Raw genomic sequence first — 19,769 nt, forward strand, 5'->3', positions numbered from 1 at the left:
GCTTTTCTAGTTCATTCTGGAAGTCACGGAGGTTTAGAAAAGCAGGCGTAGACGTGGACTTCTTTCTGACACAGCAATCAGTGGGGCTTGCTGTCGGAGGACCCTGGAGGGGTCCTGCCCCGCCCACACCCCTGCCCCCCCGGGCCCTCCCGTCTTCACCACGTGCTGCAGCCCTGTCCTTGGAGCCTCCTTGTGGACGGAGCCCCTCGAGCTTCTCCCCGTGTCTCATAATCGCCCTTTCATAACTTAGCTTAACCCCTGCACTGTGTTCTGGGTGAATTCCTCAGCTCCATCTTCCAAAGTACTAATTATTTACTTAGCTCTGCTTGGGCCACGGCTTCCCCCAGCTGTTCAGAGGACTGGATTTTTCATGTCCAGTGTTCCTAATGAGTCAGATTCCTCTTGTCTATCCCTGTATTCTTGTTCCTTTCTTCCCTCATCTTCGGAGGATTCTAACACGCTTATTTTACAACCATTTTCATCTTGCTCTCCTGTTTTCTTCTCGTGGGGGGTGGATTCCCCTCCTGCTGACTGCTTTCATTGGCAGTCTTTCTTCCTATTAGTTTTCCTGTTTCTTATCCACGGGGATGTTTGTCTTCTTTTGAAATGTGGCACGGGGTTTATTTTTCTTTCTTGCATGGAGGAAACGGCTCTGAGTGACGGTCGAGGGCTTAGATTCTGGAGTCAGACTGCTGGTGCTCGAACCTTGGCTCTGTGACCAGATGTACAGTCTCGGCAGATGTCCCGTGTCTCTGAGCCTCCGTCTCCTCATCTGTAGATTGGGTTGGGTTGGGTTGGGTTGGGTTTGGTTTTCGGAGGGTTGAGTGCGTTTACACATAGAAGGCGCAAAGACAGTTCCTAGGATATATTAAGTGTTTAATGAAAGTCAAAAAATTTTTGGAAAAAATGAGTGACTTAGGGTGCAAGTGGGAATTTTGAGGGTCAGTTGACCACAAATCCAAATTCGACATTCCTGAGTGCCCATTCCCCAGTCAAGTCTTCTCGTGGCTCCTCGCGCATGGCCTTGCCCTCACTGGTATGTGATTGCAGCCACCAAACACCTCCCACCCCTCTCCATGTACAGTGCGGGTGGGAAATAGGGCAATCGCCATCCATGCTACCGTTTCTAATGAGTGCAAAGGAAACAACATTGGGTGGACACTGGCCCAGTGCTGAAGCTGTGTCCAGCTGGATTGGGACAGAGAAGCCAGGGCTGCGGCCGGTGGACCTCATCGAGCCCCTGGAAAGCGCGAACTCCCAGGCCAGCCAGGCAGGCTCTCCAGGTTTTTACGTTAGGGGCATTTCCTTCACCCATTTCCACAGACTCCTTCCAGAGCACGGAGCATGGCCTTCGGCTATATTCCTCGGCCCAGCTTCCTGTTGGTCTGGGTACCTGGGGGTCACCTCAGGACAGAGTCTCCCAACTTATCTGATGATAACGATCTCCTAGGAATTCAGCAAAAGCAAACAAACAACAAAGATTCCCAATCACGCTCAGATTCACCAAAGACGGGAGGTGCTTTGGAACCTGGTTTTCATAATAATTCCAAGTGAATCTTGTCATCAGGAAAGTTTAGAAATAGCCGCCTTTGTGGTTGAGCAGTCACAACCTCAGTGTGCCTGCGTTCGGGTCTCCCCATTCTCTCTCTCTCTCACCACCCTACCGAGGGCTGCAGGAAATCACAGATAAGATCTATTTTCCTGGTATTCTCATGCCAAGTCTCCCAAAGAATGAATCTAAATGACACACGGGCTGGGGCCCAACAGACCCTGGAAATGGTGTAACCAATGGCCTTGAAAACATAAAACTAGGAAATGCGTTTTCCCATCCTACAACCTGGGGATACCCACGGCCTCCTCGATCTGCCTGCCCGGCCTCGATTCAGCCGCCTGGGGCTCATCCATTGCCACATCTCCGTTCAACTCCCACTTTCTGGGTGGAGATTCGTTTCGTGGCGACAGAAACACGACTGCAGCCACTTTTGGAGAAAGAGGCATTCAGTGGAAGGGTCACATAGCCAGGAGAAGACAGGGGGTACAGCTGCCCCCAAAGAGGGACAAAGCCCCTGAGACCTCCCCTACCCCCCACTTCTCATGCTCAGGTTTCTCAGCACAGCAGGGCGCCCCCCTCAGGCTGGGTGCAGATAGCAGAACCCACCTCGCCCCCTGTGCCGGCGCAGTCCCTGAAACGCTGGATTCTGGAGAAGGGCTCCGAGTGGTTTGTTCCGCAGCTATGCTGGGGCCGCACGTTTAGAAGGAGGGGAGGGTGCTTTCCCAGCATCACGGTGTTTTCTGGGTAGGAATGCTTTCCCCCAAATCGAAGAAACGCAACTGAAAATGAAAATAAGATGCCATTGGGATGAAATGAAATGAAAAAACCCAAATGCTGGGGTGTTGTTTTCCCTCGTTGCGACAATAAATGACCAAAGCCAGGAAACAGTCGCTGAACACAATGCAGATTCATTCCGCTTCAGTGCTGTGGTCTGAGATGTGTCACGGGCCTCGCTGGGCTGAAGTCAGCGTGCTCATAGGTCCTTTCCTCAGCCTTCAAAACCGGCAACGTTGGGGTTCAGTCACTCACAAAGGCTGCCTTGCTGGTTCTCTTCTGCCCCCTCTTCCATCTTTGAGGGGCCCTTGTGCCCTTTAGCTCCTCCAAGGTCACCTTCCCACCCAAAGGCCATTTGGTCAGCAACCTTGATGCCCTTTGTCCAGGAAGGTCGCCTGCTCACAGGTTCTGGAGGTGCGGGCACGTGCACTTGGACGGCGCTGTCGTGACTTCCATTACCATGACTGGAAAGAGTGCGGCCCGAAGATGCTTGCAAATTCTCCTGATGAGAATGCAAAATTCTATTAAATTTCTGAAAAGCAAGTTGGTAATATGGTAAAACAGGCCTCAAATGCTCATATTTAATCTTTGAAAAACAAAGGGGGCGGGCGGCGTCATGGCATGGTGGGTAAAGCCAGCATCCCACATGGGCACTGTTTCAGGTCCCAGCTGCTCCACTTCCAATCCAGCTCCTTGTTAATGGCCTAGGAAAGCAGTGGAAGTTGGTCCAAGTCCTTGGGCCCCTGCACCCATGTGAGAGACCTGGAAGAAGCTCCTGGTTCCTGGCTTTGGCCTGACTCAGGCCTGGCTGTTGTGGTCATCTAGGGAGTGAACCAGCAAATGGAAGATCTCTTTCCCTCTCTCTGTCGATCCCTCTCTCTCTGTAGCTCTGACTTTCAAATAAATAAATAAATCCTTTAAAAAGTTTATATTTGTCTGTCCAATAATTCTACTAATCTGTCCTAAATAAATAATGATAAATATGTGCATGGAGGGGCAGTGAGTCATACTCTAAAATGTTCATCTTCGAAAAACTGAAATCCCCTACAGTGCAGTGGTGGTGAGGCTAAGAAAACATATTATACCCATATAAGGAAATATAGTGACAGTAAAAATCATGTTTATGAGGAGCTTTTAGTGAAATGAAAAACGTATATGCTCTAGTATGAAGTTAAAAAGGCTATCAATACTTTCCATTCGATTTTGTTGTGAGCCTAAAATGGCTGTAGAAAATAATCTGTTCATTTTTTCAAAAGGAGGATATAAAACAATCCTACTACAGTAGGACCTCAACTACAGTGAAATAATGAAAAATGTGAGCCAGGGTGCCCTGCATGGTGGGATTCTCTGCAGGTGATTACCCCCTCTCTATTTGTGCCCCTTTATGCATCTAGAAATCGGCTCTTAGGTGCACTGAGCTGTGCCAGTCACAACCCTTGTCTCACGACACACTCTTATCATTAGTCCAGGCACAGAGACTTCTGTTTATTTATTTGGTTAGTTAGCTGTTTTGATAATGGAATAAATACCCACAAACTTAGTACTCAAAACAAAATCTCTCCTAACCATATGATCCCTCCCTTCCCACCCACGCACAAACCCGCTCTCCACAACCCTCCCTACTTAAGGTACCCATGACCCTGGATCCCATGTTTATCTTCACTTTGCTTTCCTTTGTCTATGGCTTATCTTGCGTATGTTGTGGGACTGCCAGTCCCCTGCAAAATCCTCTCCTGAGAGTCTTGTGAGGAGGGAAGGGTTTTTTTCTTCTGCGCAGAAGCAGAAGTGTTGGGATCACGGTAACTGACAAAACGCAATTTGCACGATTTAATTCCCAAGCCATCTGTGCTCATTCCAACAATACCCACACTGGGTTCAGAAGCTGTGATTCAGCACCTAAATGTGTGTGGTCAAATCCCACACTCCTGGCAAGGGGAATTTATGTGAGACCCAGAGTTTCCTCGGCAGGGAGATCGCTTGCCCTGGTCTCATCCTCTGGCCTGTCAAGAGGGCGCCGGGGAACTTCTGCCCCCCAGAGCACAGCTAACCCGCCCAGAGTCCAGATGGACCAGTCCAGCTCCTCCAGGTTGACTTCTGTGTCTGGGGACTGTCTTAGATCTAGGCAGCTGGTAACCATTTCACCAGGAGCCCTGTTCTAAGGATCAGCTGTGTGATTTTGGACCAGTGGGTCTTTTTTTTTTTTTTTTTTTTTTTTGACAGGCAGAGTGGACAGTGAGAGAGAGAGACAGAGAGAAAGGTCTTCCTTTGCCGTTGGTTCACCCTCCAATGGCTGCCGCGGCCAGCGCGCTGCGGCCAGCGCACTGCGCTGATCTAATGGCAGGAGCCAGGTGCTTCTCCTGGTCTCCCATGGGGTGCAGGGCTCAAGTACTTGGGCCATCCTCGACTGCACTCCCTGGCCACAACAGAGAGCTGGCCTGGAAGAGGGGCAACTGGGACAGAATCTGGCACCCCGACCGGGACTAGAACCTGGTGTGCCGGTGCCGCAAGGTGGAGGATTAGCTGCGGCGCCGGCCCAGTAGGTCTTAATCACAGGATCCCTTATCAGAATCACCGAAGTTTGGTTTTTTTTTTTTTTTTTTTTTTTTTTTTTTTTTTTTTAAGATTTATTTATTTATTTGAAAGGCAGGTTTACAGAGAGGCAGAGGCAGAGAATGAGAAAGAGGTCTTCCATCCGCTGGTTCACTCCCAAGATGGCCGAAACAGCTGGAACTGGGCTGATCTGAAGCCAGGAGCAGAAGCTTCTTCCAGGTCTCCCACATGGGTGCAGGGGCCCAAGGACTTGGGCCATCTTCTACTGCTTTCCCAGGCCACAGCAGAGAGCTGGATCATGAGTGGAGCAGCTGAGTCTCGAACTGGCGCCCATATGGGATGGCAACACAGCAGCCAGCTCCTCAAGTCTAATTCTTAAAAACATGTCAGTATTGGGCTACAATGTGGAAGGGACTGGACCTTGGGAGACAGTAACTACTTCATCATACAGCCTGTTGACTAAGGAAAGCAGATTTCAACTGGTTGAGAAATTTGCATGAATCAAAGATTTGAAAGGAGAATATGATTAAAGAGGGACAGAAACTTCCAAGAAATCAACTTTCATTACACAACCACAAATTGGCTGGGGCAACCTGCTTGGCCCTTCTCTCTTCCTCTGTTCTGTTTCATTCCCCTTGCAACTGTGTCCAGTTTCACTCCTAAACTGTCCTCGGGGCTTCTTCCCATCCACACAGGACCCGCACTCCAGCTGCCTTTCTTCTCGACGTGAGCTGCGGTGCCGGTTCCCACGTGGCCTACCCACACCAGCTCAGGACCCTTCACTGCACGGCGCAGCTCCAGGGATTGCTCTGAAACACAAAGCTGATTATTTCCACTCCCTCCCCATCCCACCCCACGCCCCAAAAACCACCCAATGGCTTCCAGCTCTTTCAGAGTGAAGACACCCAGCTTGCATAGCCTACCAGATGCTGTGGAGTTGGGTTCCACCTGCTTCCCCAGCCCCAACAAGCCCCTTCCTACTCTTTCTACTCCCACAACTCTCATCTCTCAGTATTCCGTACCTACCATGCTTGCCTGAGCCACAGGGCTTTTCCATGTGCCAGTCTCTCCCTGGACATCTTCTCCTCTTCGCTTTTTTTTTTTTTTTTTTTTTTTTAGTAGACTTTATTTCTTAGAACAGTCTCAAATGCGCAGCAACACTGAGTGGAAGGTATAGAGAATTCCATGTATCCTGTCCCACCGCCACCTGCACTTCTTGCACACACAGCCTCCTGCACCATCAGTGTTCTGAATCTGTGTGGTGCATTTGTTACAATCAATGGACCAGACCTGCATTGTGGCGTGGTGGGTAAGAGTGCTGGTTTGAGTCCTGACTGATCCACTTCTGATCCAGCTCGCTGCTAATGCACCTGGAAAAGCATTGAAAAATGGTCCAAGTACTTGGGCCCCTCCCATCCATGTGGGAGACCCCAGTAGAGTTCTAGGTTCCTGGTTTTAACCTGGCTCAGCCCCAGCTGTGTGGACATTTGGAGAATGAACCAGCAGATGAAAGATTTATCTCTCTCTCTCTCTCTCTTTCTCTCTCTCCTTCTCTCCTCTTCTCTTCCTCTCCCTCTCTCTGTAACTTTTTTAAATAAATAAATGAATTTTCAAATAAATTAAAAGTACAGTTAATGAGCCAGGTTGACTCACATTGTCACCCAAGGTGCATGGTTTACGTGACGTTTCACTGTTTGTATTGTACATTCCATCGATCCAGACAGCCGTCTACTGACAGCTGTCCATCCTTACACTGCCTTACAGATAGTTTCACTGCCCGAGAGATCCCTTGAGCTCCGCCCATCCACACTTCCTTCCCCCAAGACCCTGGCAACCACTGATCCTTTTACTTTCCCCATAGCTTTGCCTTGTCTAGAAGGTTGTATCATTAGAATCACACAGTGTGTAACCTTTTCAAATTGGCTTCTTTTGCTTTTAAGATCCCTCCATGTCTTCATGGCTTAATGGTTCATTTCCTTTTCGCCTGAGTAGTATCTCACTGTCTGGACACACCACGGTTTATTTGCCCATTCGTCTCTTGAAGGGCGTCTTGGCTGCTTCCAAGTTTTTGGCAAGTATAAACAAAGCTGCTGTAAACATCTGTGTGCAGTTTTCCTGTGGACGTGTATTCACTCCTTGGGATAGCAACAAGGGAGTGTGATTATACAGCACGATCCTATGATAAGACTGCTTGTATTTTTTATAGGCAGTCACAGTACTGTCTTCCAACGTGACGGGACCGTTTTGCATTCCCACTAATCAGAATTCAACATTCCTGTTGTTCCACAGCCTCACAAACATTTGATGTTGACAGCATTTGGAGTTTTAGTCATTCTTTTTATTTATTTTATTTTATTTTATTTTATTTTTTAACAGGCAGAGTGGACAGTGAGAGAGAGAGAGAGACAGAGAGAAAGGTCTTCCTTTTTGCCGTTGGTTCACCCTCCAATGGCTGCTGCGGCCGTGCACCGCGCTGATCCGAAGGCAGGAGCCAGGTACTTATCCTGGTCTCCCATGGGGTGCAGGACCCAAGGACTTGGGCCATCCTCCACTGCACTCCCTGGCCACAGCAGAGAGCTGGCCTGGAAGAGGGGCAACTGGGACGGAATCCGGCGCCCCGACCGGGACTAGAACTCAGTGTGCCGGCGCCGCAAGGCGGAGGATTAGCCTACTGAGCCGCGGCGCCTGCGAGTTTCAGTCATTCTATTAGGTGTGCATCATGCAACCTAATCTCCAGGTTCCTGACAGCTGTAAAACTGTAAAATTTGCTTATTTGTATCTTCCTTATGTATATTATAAATTATACAATATATAATTTGTATATATAAATATATAATTATATATTGCATAACATATATTTCTATGTAATTTATATTTTATATAATTTATTATATATTATGAATCATATATAATATAATATATAATATATATAAAGATTGTATTTATTTGAGAAATAGAGTTACAGACAGTAAGAGGGAGATGTAGAGAGAAAGGTCTTCTATCCACTGGTTCACTCCCCAGATGGGAGCAACGGCCAGAGCTGAGCTGATCCAAAGCCAGGAGCCTGGAGCTTCTTTTGGGTCCCCATGCAAGTCCAGGGGTTCCCAAGGACTTGGGCCATCTTCTACTGCTTTCCCAGGCCATGGCAGAGAACTGAACGGAAGAGGAGCAGCTGGGACTTGAACCGGCGTCCATATGGGGTTCTGGCGCCACAGATGGAGACTTAGCCTACTATGTCACAGTGCTGGCCCCATTTGTATCTTCTTTGATGAGGCCTCAGTGCAGATCTCTTGCCCATTGTTTATTTATTTATTTATTGCTTTCTTTTTGGCCCATTTAAAAAATGGGGTTGTTTCCTTCTCTCTTTTAGCCTCTGTAAATTTTCTCATCTTTTTCAAAAAATATATTTATTTATATATCCAAAACACAAAACAACAGAGAGAGAGAATCACACACACACACACACACACACACAATTTTACATTCTCTGACTTTTACTCACCAAATGCCTCCAACAGCTGGGACTGGGCCAGGCTGTAGTCAGGGGCCAGGAACTCCATGCAGGTGCCCCATGTAAATCAAGACCCTAAGGACATGGGCCGTCATCCAGTGCCTCCCAGGCGCATTAGCAGGGAGCTGGTTTGGAAGCACAGAGTAACTGGGACTTGAACCAGGCCCTCGGCTGTGGGATGCGCGAGTCCCCAGTGGACAGTGCCGAGCATACCTTCTCTCATCTTTAGCTCTCAGGGGGCCCCTCTTTGTATCTTTAACTCAACTTAAGGAAGAGAAAACCAGTTTCTTCAGGAACCCTGAGAGCGTAATTTGCTTCCTCGTCATAGCTATCGTAGCCCTCGTTTTCTATTTGCTCGTGCAACTTCGACCAAAGTCTGCTTTTCTGAGTCTATAAGAGCAGGCTCCCCGGCTGGCTTTGGTCCTGGTATATCAGTAGTGCCGAACGCTGGCCCTAAAATATAAGGGTACTTCAAAAAGCTCACAGAAAAGTGGAATTAGAAGTTAAGTTTATTTTGTTGCGAAACATTGTGAAATCTGTGCATAGTTTTATCACAACATGCATTTTCCACGAACTTTTGTGAAGCCCCCTTGAATGCTTGGATTTCATAACCTTTTTGCACCAATATAAACTTATCTTTTAACCCCATTTTCTACAGACTTTTTGAATTGCACTCCTGTGGTAGGTGCTCCACAGTTATTTATAGCCCCAGAAAAAACGAACGGCCTCTTGAGAAGGAAAGTGGAGTTGCGGGGAGAAGGGTTTACGAAAGAAACCACTTGGAATACAGGGTGAGGGAAGAGTCTCTGCCAGTGGGAGGGAGCAGAGGGCCAGAAGCCCACGCCAGAAAGCAGCACAGCCCAGGACGGCCGACGTGTTGCCGAACCGGGCTTTGGCAAAGAACAGAAAGCACAGAAGCATCGTTTGGAACAAGCAGGAAGAGCCAGGCCCCACACTTGATGGGGGAGGTGAAAGTGTTCCCGCGTCGCCCTGCCCTCCCTGGAAGAGCGGTTCTTGAAGCGGAAGTCTGAATTCGAGAGGCAGAAGAGCATCAGGTACAGATGAGGGCAGGGGGACAGCAGCAGCGCCCTCCCACCCCTCCCACCTGCACCTGCGCCCGCTGTGAGCCCGGTCCTTACACGCACGCAGCCGTGGGAGCCCTGGGAGACGATTGTGCCGAGCCACGATGGAGTTCTGCGAAGGTTGGGACCTGGGCCAGTAACCAGGCAAGTGTGAAACGCCTGTCAGCTTTCAAACAGAAAAGAATGTGCAAATGGGGTGAGTTTCGTGACCTCTGACTTGCAAGCTTGAAATTAATTCATGGGACAAATCTGGACTACATTTGTGACGGAGTGCCTAGCAAGTGGAATTTCTTATCTTTCTCCCTCCATAAACTCCCATTCATAAGTTGCCAGCTAGCAAGATGGAGGCAGCCAATCTCAGGGAGGAAGATTTCATTCCTGGAACAATCGTGGGGCTGGCCCCTCCCTCTGTGATGCAAATGTGAGCAGCCAGGCACCAGTATCCTAAGAAAAGGATCCAACGGGTCGTTTCTTCTCCAGCGGGTGGCCTGAAAAAGGTTGTTCTCTTTCATCTGAAGAGCTGGCTGCTGGGAGCCATGGAGCAAATTGATGGAGAGGCCAGGAGCCTTCTGGAAGGAAGTGGAATCATAATTGCTGCCTTTTCATGTGAGGCTAGGTGTTAAGGAGTCTCGGAAGGGCTGAACCCATGGATGGGTTCCACTGAAATTCCCAAGCACCTCCCCCCCCCATCCCCAGGGAGAAACTAGCCAGACAGGAGGAGGAGGCAAGAAATGGTGCCCTGGTGGCCCCCAGCACGGTGTGGCCCCGCCCAGCTGCCCTGCCCGGCACAGAGGGTTTGTGCATGGCAGAGCTGTGGCACATTCTTATCTAGTTTCGAGGCATGGGAAGACTCACCAGTGAAGAGAGTCGGGCCTCCAGAGCTGGCTGGGACCTGCTGGTTTCAACAGTGCTACAGAAGCCAGCAGCCAAGAGCCAGAGAGCCCGGCTCCCTCAGCCAGGCACCGCACAAACTGCACAGCCACAGGCAGGTGGAGAAAAGATTGCGCCTGCTTTGTGTTCCGGGTGGAGTAGTGTCCTCTCCACATCCTTGGAAACTCAGGATGTGACTTGGTGTGGAAGCAGCATCTTTTAGGTGGAATTCAGTAAGGTCCTACTGGGTTGGGGGAGCCCTACATCTCAATCAACCCGACCCTTGTAAGGGGAGAAGACACCTAGGGAAGATGGCTGCATGGCCACAGAGTCAGAGGTTGCGTGGATTTGGCTGCAGATCCAAGGAACGCCAGGGACTGCCGGCAGCCACCCAGTTCCAGGAGCAGACATGGAGCAGCTTCCCTCTCAGGGTTCCCAGAAGGAACCGACCCTGCCAGCACCTTCATTTCAGAGTCCCGGCCTCCTGAACCGGGAGAGAACAATGCTCTGCCATTTTAAACGACGTTCGCGGTATTTTGTTACGGCAGCCCTAGAAACTAACCGCGTTGGACCTGTGAGGCCCCAAGAGGTCAGGCTGGAAAAGAAGATATTCCATGAATCTTATTTGAACCCCAAACAGGTAGGGCAAGTTACGCTAGTTACAGATTACAAAACAGATGTCTCATCTGTTCTGGCTAAACCAAGAAAATGCCGATGTGACTACATCTCATGCTATTTTTGTGAATAAGCTAGAAAAATGAGAGTGAGGTGGTAGCACACGTGTGAGGGTTTTCAGCTGTCTGGACTTCCACTCGGAGTGACTGATTAATACTGAGTCATCGGAAACCTACATGCCTCTGCCCTGTATCGTGACTCGGCTAGGACTCCGATTATGTTCTTCTGAAATGTGTAAGAAACACAACGCTGGCAGGAATAGCTAATGCAGGAGATATCAGATCTCACATTCAAAGTCATCAGGACAGCTCGGATGGTGCATCGACAGCCTCAAGGTGGAATTTTATGGGGAGACATGTAAAGTCAAACCCTCAGAATCGCAAGCCGATTCCAAGAATGGAGTACAGGGTGTGGACTGAGAGCAAGTCATGAGGGAAAGTTTCTAGAGATGTACAGCTGGTGGCAGCTTAAAAAGAGACAGCAAGATGACTCGGCTGCTCAAAAAGGCAACCACATTTCAGACCACACTGATACAGACATACTGGCAATAAGCGGCTCACGCATCCAGTTTCTTACCAGTAGGTTCAAGTGGTCTAAACGTGGGACTAATGAGTAACTGGACAGAGAAGTGCCACAGTGAGTATAGGGGTGACAAGACACAGGCAGATTCCAGGAAAACCCTTTGCATCTACTAGCTGTGGATGAGCGTCCTCAAGATCCCTTTCCTTCTAAGTGGTGCCGTTCCTGGCAGAAGGAGCTAAGTGTGCACCGCGAAGAGGAGTCTGGGAAGTGGAAGCAGAACCGGCAGGAGCTGCGGGCACAGCCGCGGCACTGGCCCCACAATCCAAGCCCACGGAGGAGCCACAGCCCACGTGCCTGGTGTACTCCCCAGCGCTCCTTCCCTCCTGCCTGCCAAGCCTCTCGCACCTGTCTCTTGTGGCCCTTGCCAACTCCAGACTACACAGAGAAAGCAGTTCTGGGAATTGTAGTTCCAGCTTAGCTAACCTGGCACCATGCACCTTCAACACAACATCCAAATGACTACCTTTAGAATTAACGGGAGAATTTTTTTTTTCATTTTGAATATTGGATTTATGAAAAAAGTTCCTGTATACCCTTCACCGAAACTTTTCCAAATGATAACATCTTACCCAACCATAGTACAACTATCAAAACCAGCAAACTGACGTTGGGACTGTTGGTCAGTTACAGATCCTAGTCAAGGGAGGTCGGCTGTCCTACTAATAACCCCTTCCAGGCCCAGAATCCAATCCAGCTCCCACATGGCATTTAGCTGCCCTGTCTCCTTGGACTCTTCCAATCTAGGGCTGTTCACTGGTGTTCTGAAGGACTGCCAGTAAATATGACAAAGCTGACAATGACCAGAACGGTCACCAGCCCAGACAGGCGACATCTGAAAGGGATGCCTCCATCCTCAAAGCTGTTTTCAACACTGGACGACCTGCACATAGGACATGGAATCGACTAACTCTGTGTTGCTTCAGGGAGCAGAAGTCAAAGCCACAGGGGGAATTGCTGCAGGAAAAGCTCAGCGTGGTGCTGTGAAGCACTCTCCCAGTTAGAACCGACTGGCTGAATCCTGGGCCTTGTGCTGCACTGAACTGTATCGGGGTAGAGAAACGCCTGAGTACGGGAAGTCAGGGAGAGGGGGCCAAGGGTGGGGTGGCAGGTGCAGGAATAGACGAGGGGCAGCTGGCCAGGGCCGCATGACTCTGGGATATCAGACTCAGGGTAGAGAGCACCGCAGAGCTTTGAGCGACAGACCATGGAGAAGGCTGGCAAGGCCGCAGCAGGCAGAGGACACCTTGCTCCAACAGGCTTGCTAACAAAGTCCGTTAATGAGTAACTTGAAGAACTACCTCAGCCCTACCTGAGGGCAATCTGTCCAGTCTGGCTACTCTTTTTTTTTTTTTTTGGTAAAGATTTTATTTATTTATTTGATAGGTAGAGTTATAGACAGAGAGAGGGAGATACAGAGAGAAAGGTTTCCGTCTGCTAGTTCACTCCCCAAATGGCCACAGTGGCTGGAGCTGAGCTGATCCAAAGCCAGGAGCCAGGAGCTTCTTCTGGGATTCCTACACACGTGCAGGGGTCCAAGCACTTGGCCCATCTTCTACTGCTTTCCCAGGAACATTAACAGGGAGCTGGATCAGAAGAGGAGCAGTGGGGACTCGAACCGGTGCCCATATGGGATACCAGTGCTGCAGGCAGAGGCTTAGCCTACTATGCCACAGATCCAGCCCCCAGTCTGGCTACTCTTAAAAAAAAATCTCATGGTTGGAGGGAGTGTTCTGGAGGGGCAGACATTGTCTTTGGTCTGCGAGATCTGTATTGGGAGTGGAAGCAAAATAACGCCCCTTCAGGCACACGAATGAATGCTGGGGGCTGAAAAGCGGCCACAAGCCTGGTAGGATTGACTTCTGGGCAGTCCCTGCAGCTGCAGGCTCTGCCGGGATCCTTACAGGGACGCCGGTGGGTCTGTCTGCCACGGATGTCCTTGCTGAAAGCCGGAGCCAACCAAATGGCATTGAGGAAAAGCGATTTGCTGAAGGGTAAGAGAAGATCTCATTCTTAAAGTCAGCCACTAGTTGAGGTTTTCCGCCAGGTTAGCCCCACAAGCATTTAGTTCACCAAGGTCACTCACAGATGAGTAGCTAACAACAGAGCCATACATCTGTGTGTCTTTCTTACCGTGAGTCACCCATTGTCCATCCCTCCACCCACCCATTCCTCCCTTCTCCAGTGAGAGTCTAAGTGTCAGGCTCCATGCAGGACACTGGAGACATAATAACCAAAGCATCATTTCTGCTCTCAAGGTGCTTACAGCTCAGTGCAGGGGGGTGGGTGGAGGTAACAAGGCCACGAAGCTGTCACTGGGTGAAACCCAAGCTTAGGCTTAGGAGCCAGATTTCTGTTTAAATTCACTCAATGGAGCAATCTCCATAGATGACTCAAAGTCATGCATAAGGAATAAGTAGAAGTTACTTGAATTTCCACAAGTCGTTTGCATTTCAGATCATGCGATCCTTGGGGTTAGAATCAGATTCAGTGAAGTTCAGTGGAGTAACTTAGTATGGAGCGCCCAGTAGGGGGGAAGGCATCAGTACCCTGACCCTCCTCGCGTCAGGCTGGAGCTTCTGAGAACCTCTCTGACGAGCTGAGATGATTCCACCTGAGGACCACTGGCAGGAGTGGCCTCCGGGAGCCCCCCAGGGAGAAAGGAGACTGAGAAGAGGTGCCTTGACTGTCACCTCCTGGCCTAGCTGTCGTAGCACGTGGGAGGTTGGGGTGAGGGGCGCCTCTGCAGGGTGGAGCTTCCCTGGCTGAGCGTTCACCCTTGAGAACTCTGTGCAGAGGTCTGGGGCGTCGGGGCCACTGCAGCAGTGAGCTGGGTGGGACTGCCCGTGGGCATCAGGGACATGAGTTCCAGGCACTGCTGTGTCGTGCACCGGGTACCTGACTCTGCTCATGGCCTCAGCCATAAATTCGGGACATTACAACCCTCCTCCCCAAAGAGTTCGTCACAGGTTGAAAAGGCCAGAATGACGGGACACAGGGAAGGCTCTCTGTAAGCTGCCTTCCGGCCAGTGTTGTCACATCCTTGGGTACAACGTCACCTTCTACCAATTCACACTTTGTGGTGAGAGAAATTGTTGACAGCCCCTTAACCATCGACTGTTTTGTTTTACTCTGCACGGTTGCATATTTGAGATCTCTCTCTCTCTTTCTCATATGCACACACATATTTTATTCTAAGGTTTCTGAACCCAACTTTGCTATAAAAACATGCAACAAAATGTGTCTCAGGATCAGTGGGATGATCAAATGAAGTGTCAAGTACCTACCAAAGGCCAGGCGGGCCTGGCTGTCTCAGGGTGAGACCAGCTTTCTCTGTGGGTCTTTAGCTTTAGTGAATACACACGGAGGAGGTACCAAAATGGAATAACAGCTAACATTGGTTGAGCCCATACTTCAAGTCAGGCCGTCTCTAAGGTAGCCTGATTCATTCACATCATCCTCACAGCGGTGCCCCGGGCTGTGGGCAAATGCTAGTCCGCATTTTACAGAAAGGAAACAGGAACGTGGCAGAGTTACTGCCCAGGATCCCACGGCTGGGAAACAATGGAGCCAGTGCACAAGCCCAGGCATCCACGCCCAGAGCCCTTGCTTCTTAGTGCTGTGGGTACCAGAAACACACACCCAATCCCCACTCAGTCCCGAGGGGCCAATTGTCATGAATGAAAGCAGGTCACCTGCAGCTGAGGCTGAGCTCCGTCTTCCTAATTCACCCCAGGATGAGTTTTCCCGTTTCCCTTGAGGCAATTTGATCTTTCACACTTAAAATTCTTTTCTCATTTTATTTGAAAAGCAGAGGTGAGAGAGAGAGACAGACAGACATGGGGGAGATCTTCCATTTGCTGGCTCACTCTCCAGGGTTGGGCCAGAACAAAGCCAGGAGCCAGGAACCCCAGCATCTGAGCCACCGTCTGCTGCCTCCCAGGATGCACATCAGAGGAAGCTGGCTGGGAAGTGCGGTCAGGACCCAAATCCAGGCGTTCCACTGGGGAATGCAGGTGGCCCAAGTGGTGACTTCCCTGCTGTACCAGAGACCCGCCCTCATTGTACTCTTCAGTATTGCTAAGTGGTCATGTGCTTGGGAGAGAGGGAGAGGGAGAGGGAGGGAGGGAGGGAGGGAGAGAATGTATACATGTAACAAGATTAACATAACACTATATATCATAAATGGATAGCAAACAGGATTCAGCTAGATGTAAAAGATAGGACAAGTAGGGAGGAAAAAAGAAGGATTCTCTTTTGAGTACCGTGATTGGAAACACTTTGCCCCTGAGAGGTGCAGTGCGAAATAAGAATTTCCCTCATCGAAGAAGCCCGGGAATGGAGTACTGTGCCCTGGGTGCTCAGAATGACAGAGGAGGAGAAGTCAGTTGGTGTCGAGGTGGAGGGTGCAAGGAATGAGAGACGTAGAAGCAGCCAGGAAACCAGTGTCATCCTGCTGGGAAATACGGCCCAGAAACACAGCATGAGACGGGCGTGGCTGAGAGCGAGGATTCATGTTGTCATAAAAACTGGGGTGAGGACTGGGGCGCAATGGGCTAAGCTGATGCTGGGGGCACCCGTATTCCAGACCAGAGCGTCTGGGTTGAGTCCCAGCGACTCCACTCCTCCCATCCAGCTTCCTGCTCTTCGCCTGGGAGACAGAAGACGATTATGTAAGCGTGAGTCCCTGCCACCCATGTGAGAGACCTGGAAGGAGTTCCTGCCTTCTGGCTTCGGCTTGGCCTAGCCAAGACCAGGCTGTTGAGGGCGCTTGGGGGAGTGAACCAGCAGATGAAAGATCCTCTCTCTCTCTCTCTCCCTCACCCCGCCCCGTCTCTCCCTTCATCTCCTCCCTCTTTCTGTCACTCTGCCTTTCAGATAAATACATCTTTAAAGACTAGGGAGAACTATGCCACACTTACATCCCTTGGCGAGTGCCAGGATGAAAAAGTGAGGTCACACCTACCCTTGGGACGTCTGCCGTCTCTGTGGGCAGGCAGCTCGGCCAGCATACGGTTGCCCTGCTCTGTAACCAGCACCTTTACGGACGGGAGTTGGGAAGGAGCAAAGAGGAAGCAGATGCGAGCTCAGAAAAGATGGTGTCTGCCCCGCAATGTGGAGAATCACGTGGCGTCTTCCTGGGGTGGCATTGAAGGGCTGTCCCTCATGGCGGAGGAAACGTCCTTGGCACTCGCTGGACTCTGAGCTGTCTGGTGTGTTCTGGAGGGTCCTTTGTTGGACAGGACGAGTGGAGACCCTGGGTAGGAGGTCAGGAGAGGGCTGGAGCAGGGGTCGGAAGTCAGATCGCAGGGTTGGTTTGTCCCAAAGCACCACTCACCTCCGATGGTTTGCAGAGGTCAGCAAACCCTGTGTGCTGGGGCGCTGTGCCCAGGGCAGTGTCTTCCGGCACAGTTGTCTTGCAGGGTCTTCTAGGGGCTGGCACCAGTGCCTCCCCACCAGGACCCCTGGATGCACCCTCCTGTACATGGGAAGTCCTCTCTGGACGACTGTGAGGGCTAATACAATACAAACGTTATGTGGTTGCCTAAACAACAGACAAAGGCCGTATATGTGCTGCACAGGCCCAGCTGCTTCTCGTGGCTAGTTGGAGCCCGGGGTGCACAAACGGATCAGTGGGCGAGGGGGCTGGCTGTGTTTTTCAAACTGCAGATCAAGACCCATTAGTGGTTAATGGAATCAGATTGGTTTCCAAAGACTAGAATGCTCCCCCCACCCCCAATAATGAAATAGACTAGGGCAGTGCCTTTCACAATGATCTGTCTCGGAAGGTCTGCTTTTCTTTGTTTTCCTTCCTGCCCACCACAGTGCTTCCCACGAAATACGATGAAACAATAAAAAAGAATTACTAGAAAGAGAAACATGCCCTCACGTGTCACGGAAATGTCAAATTGCAGGAAGTTTCTGAAAACGCTTACTCTTCATTGTAAACATTTTAGCTGTACTTTTCAGCCAATGTTTTTAAAAAAATATTTATTTATTTATTTATTTGAAAGTCAGAGCTAGAGAGAGAGGGGGAGAGACAGACCGGGGGGGGGGGCTGGGGTGGTCTTCCACCCACTGGCTCACTCCCAGGATGGCTGCAATGGCCAAGGCTAGAGCCATTTTCTGTTGCCTTTTCCAGGCCATCATCAGTGAAGCAGCCGGGACCCTTGTGGGGGAACCAGACGTCACAGGTGGCAGCTTTATCCTCTCCGCCACAACGCCGGCCCCAGTCCACCCATTTAAAGAGTACAATTCAGTGGTTTTTAGCCCATTCACAGAGTTGGGCAACCTTCCCCACAACGGATTTTAAAACAGTTCCGTCACTTTAAAAGAAACCTTCTTCCTGTTAACAGTTAATCTCTATTTCTCTCCAGATCCCCACTTCCGCAGTCCTAGGTAACCAGTAATCTACTTTTGCTTTCTGCAGATTTGCCTACGCTGGACATTTCATAGAAACGGAACTCCACAATTCATAGCTTTTTGTGTCCGGCTTCTTTCTTTAGTAGAGCACTTTCGTGTTCATCAGGATGACGGTATTCCATTCCTTTTGAACTGTCAAACAATATTCCGCTGCATGGACCCAGCACGCTTGGTTCACCCTCCATCAGTCAGTGTACGTCGGAACTGCTTCCATTTTTGGGTGATGAACAAGTTGGCTATGAATATTCATGCACAAGTTTTTGGGCACTCATACATCCTCGTTTCTCCTGGGTGCACACCCCGGAGCGGAACCCCTGGGTCATAGGACAGCTCCGTGTTTATTTCTGAGGAATTACCAGACTTCTGTGCAGAAGCTGCGCCGGTTCACATTCCCACCAGCCGGGGCCGCGGGCTCCGACTTCTCCACGTCCTTGAGGGTAGCCACACTACTGGGTGGGAAGGGGCGCCTCGTTGTGGTTTTGGTTTGGCTCTCCCTGATGGCTAATGATGTGGGAATCTAGTCACAAACTAAAAAGTTCCTCTTAATTTCTTTGCTGATCACTTCCCTGGCTGCTGATAAGAGGTTCAGGGACCTCCTCTTCCCAGGGTCTCCGGGCTGGACAATATCAGCGAGATGGAACCCTGCTTCATGGACTGTTTGCTTTAGCTGGACATGAGGAGGCTTCGAAAGGTTCATGGAAAATGCACATTATCTTTTGTTAAATGATGTATTTTACTTGAGAGGCAGAAAGACAAAAACAGAGCTCCCAATCAGTGGTTCACTCCCCAAATACCTGCGATGTCTAGAGCTGGGCCAGGCCAAAGCCAGGAGCCAGGAATTCTGTTCAGATCTCCCACGAGCATGGCAGGGACCCACTGCCTCCCAGGTGTGCATCAGCGGGAAGCTGGGGTCAGGGGCAAAGCTAGGCCTCTAGCCCGGCCACTTTGATATAGGATATGGGCATCCCACCTGGATTTTTTTTTAAGATATTTTAAAAGTTGGGCCGGCGCCGCGGCTCAATAGGCTAATCTTCCGCCTGCGGCGCCGGCACACCAGGTTCTAGTCCCGGTTGGGGCGCCGGATTCTGTCCCGGTTGCCCCTCTTCCAGGCCAGCTCTCTGCTGTGGCCCAGGAGTGCAGTGGAGGATGGCCCAAGTACTTGGGCCCTGCACCCCATGGGAGACCAGGAGAAGTACCTGGCTCCTGCCATCGGATCAGCACGGTGCGCCGGCCGCAGCGCGCTGGCCGAGGCGGCCATTGGAGGGTGAACCAATGGCAAAGGAAGACCTTCCTCTCTGTCTCTCTCACTGTCCACTCTGCCTGTCAAAAAAAATAAAAAAAAAATTAAAAAAAAAAGATATTTTAAAAGTCAGAGTTACTCAGACAGAGGGAGAGACAGAAAGATCTTTTATCCCCTGATGGCTGCAATGGCAGGAGCTGGGCCAGGCTGAAGTGAGGAGCCAGGTGCTACATCTAGTTTGCCATGTGGGTACAGGGGCCCAAGCATTTGAGTTATCCTCTGCTGCTTTCCCGAGCTCATTAGCAAGGAGCTGGGTTGGAAGTGGAGCAGCCGGGACTCAAACTGGTGTCCATATGGGATGTCGGCATTGCAGGTGGAGGCTTTCTCACTAGGCCACAGTGTTGGCCCTGCACCTACCTTTTAATTATTGGGCTAAATGCCCGCCCTCATGGTATATATTTTTTATTTTCTGGGCCAGGCAGAAGCCAGGAGCCAGGAGCATCTTCCAGGTCT

Source organism: Oryctolagus cuniculus, chromosome 7 (assembly GCF_051225735.1).
Source record: "Oryctolagus cuniculus isolate XC-2025 breed Fujian yellow rabbit chromosome 7, ASM5122573v1, whole genome shotgun sequence".
Taxonomy (NCBI): Eukaryota; Metazoa; Chordata; class Mammalia; order Lagomorpha; family Leporidae; genus Oryctolagus; species Oryctolagus cuniculus.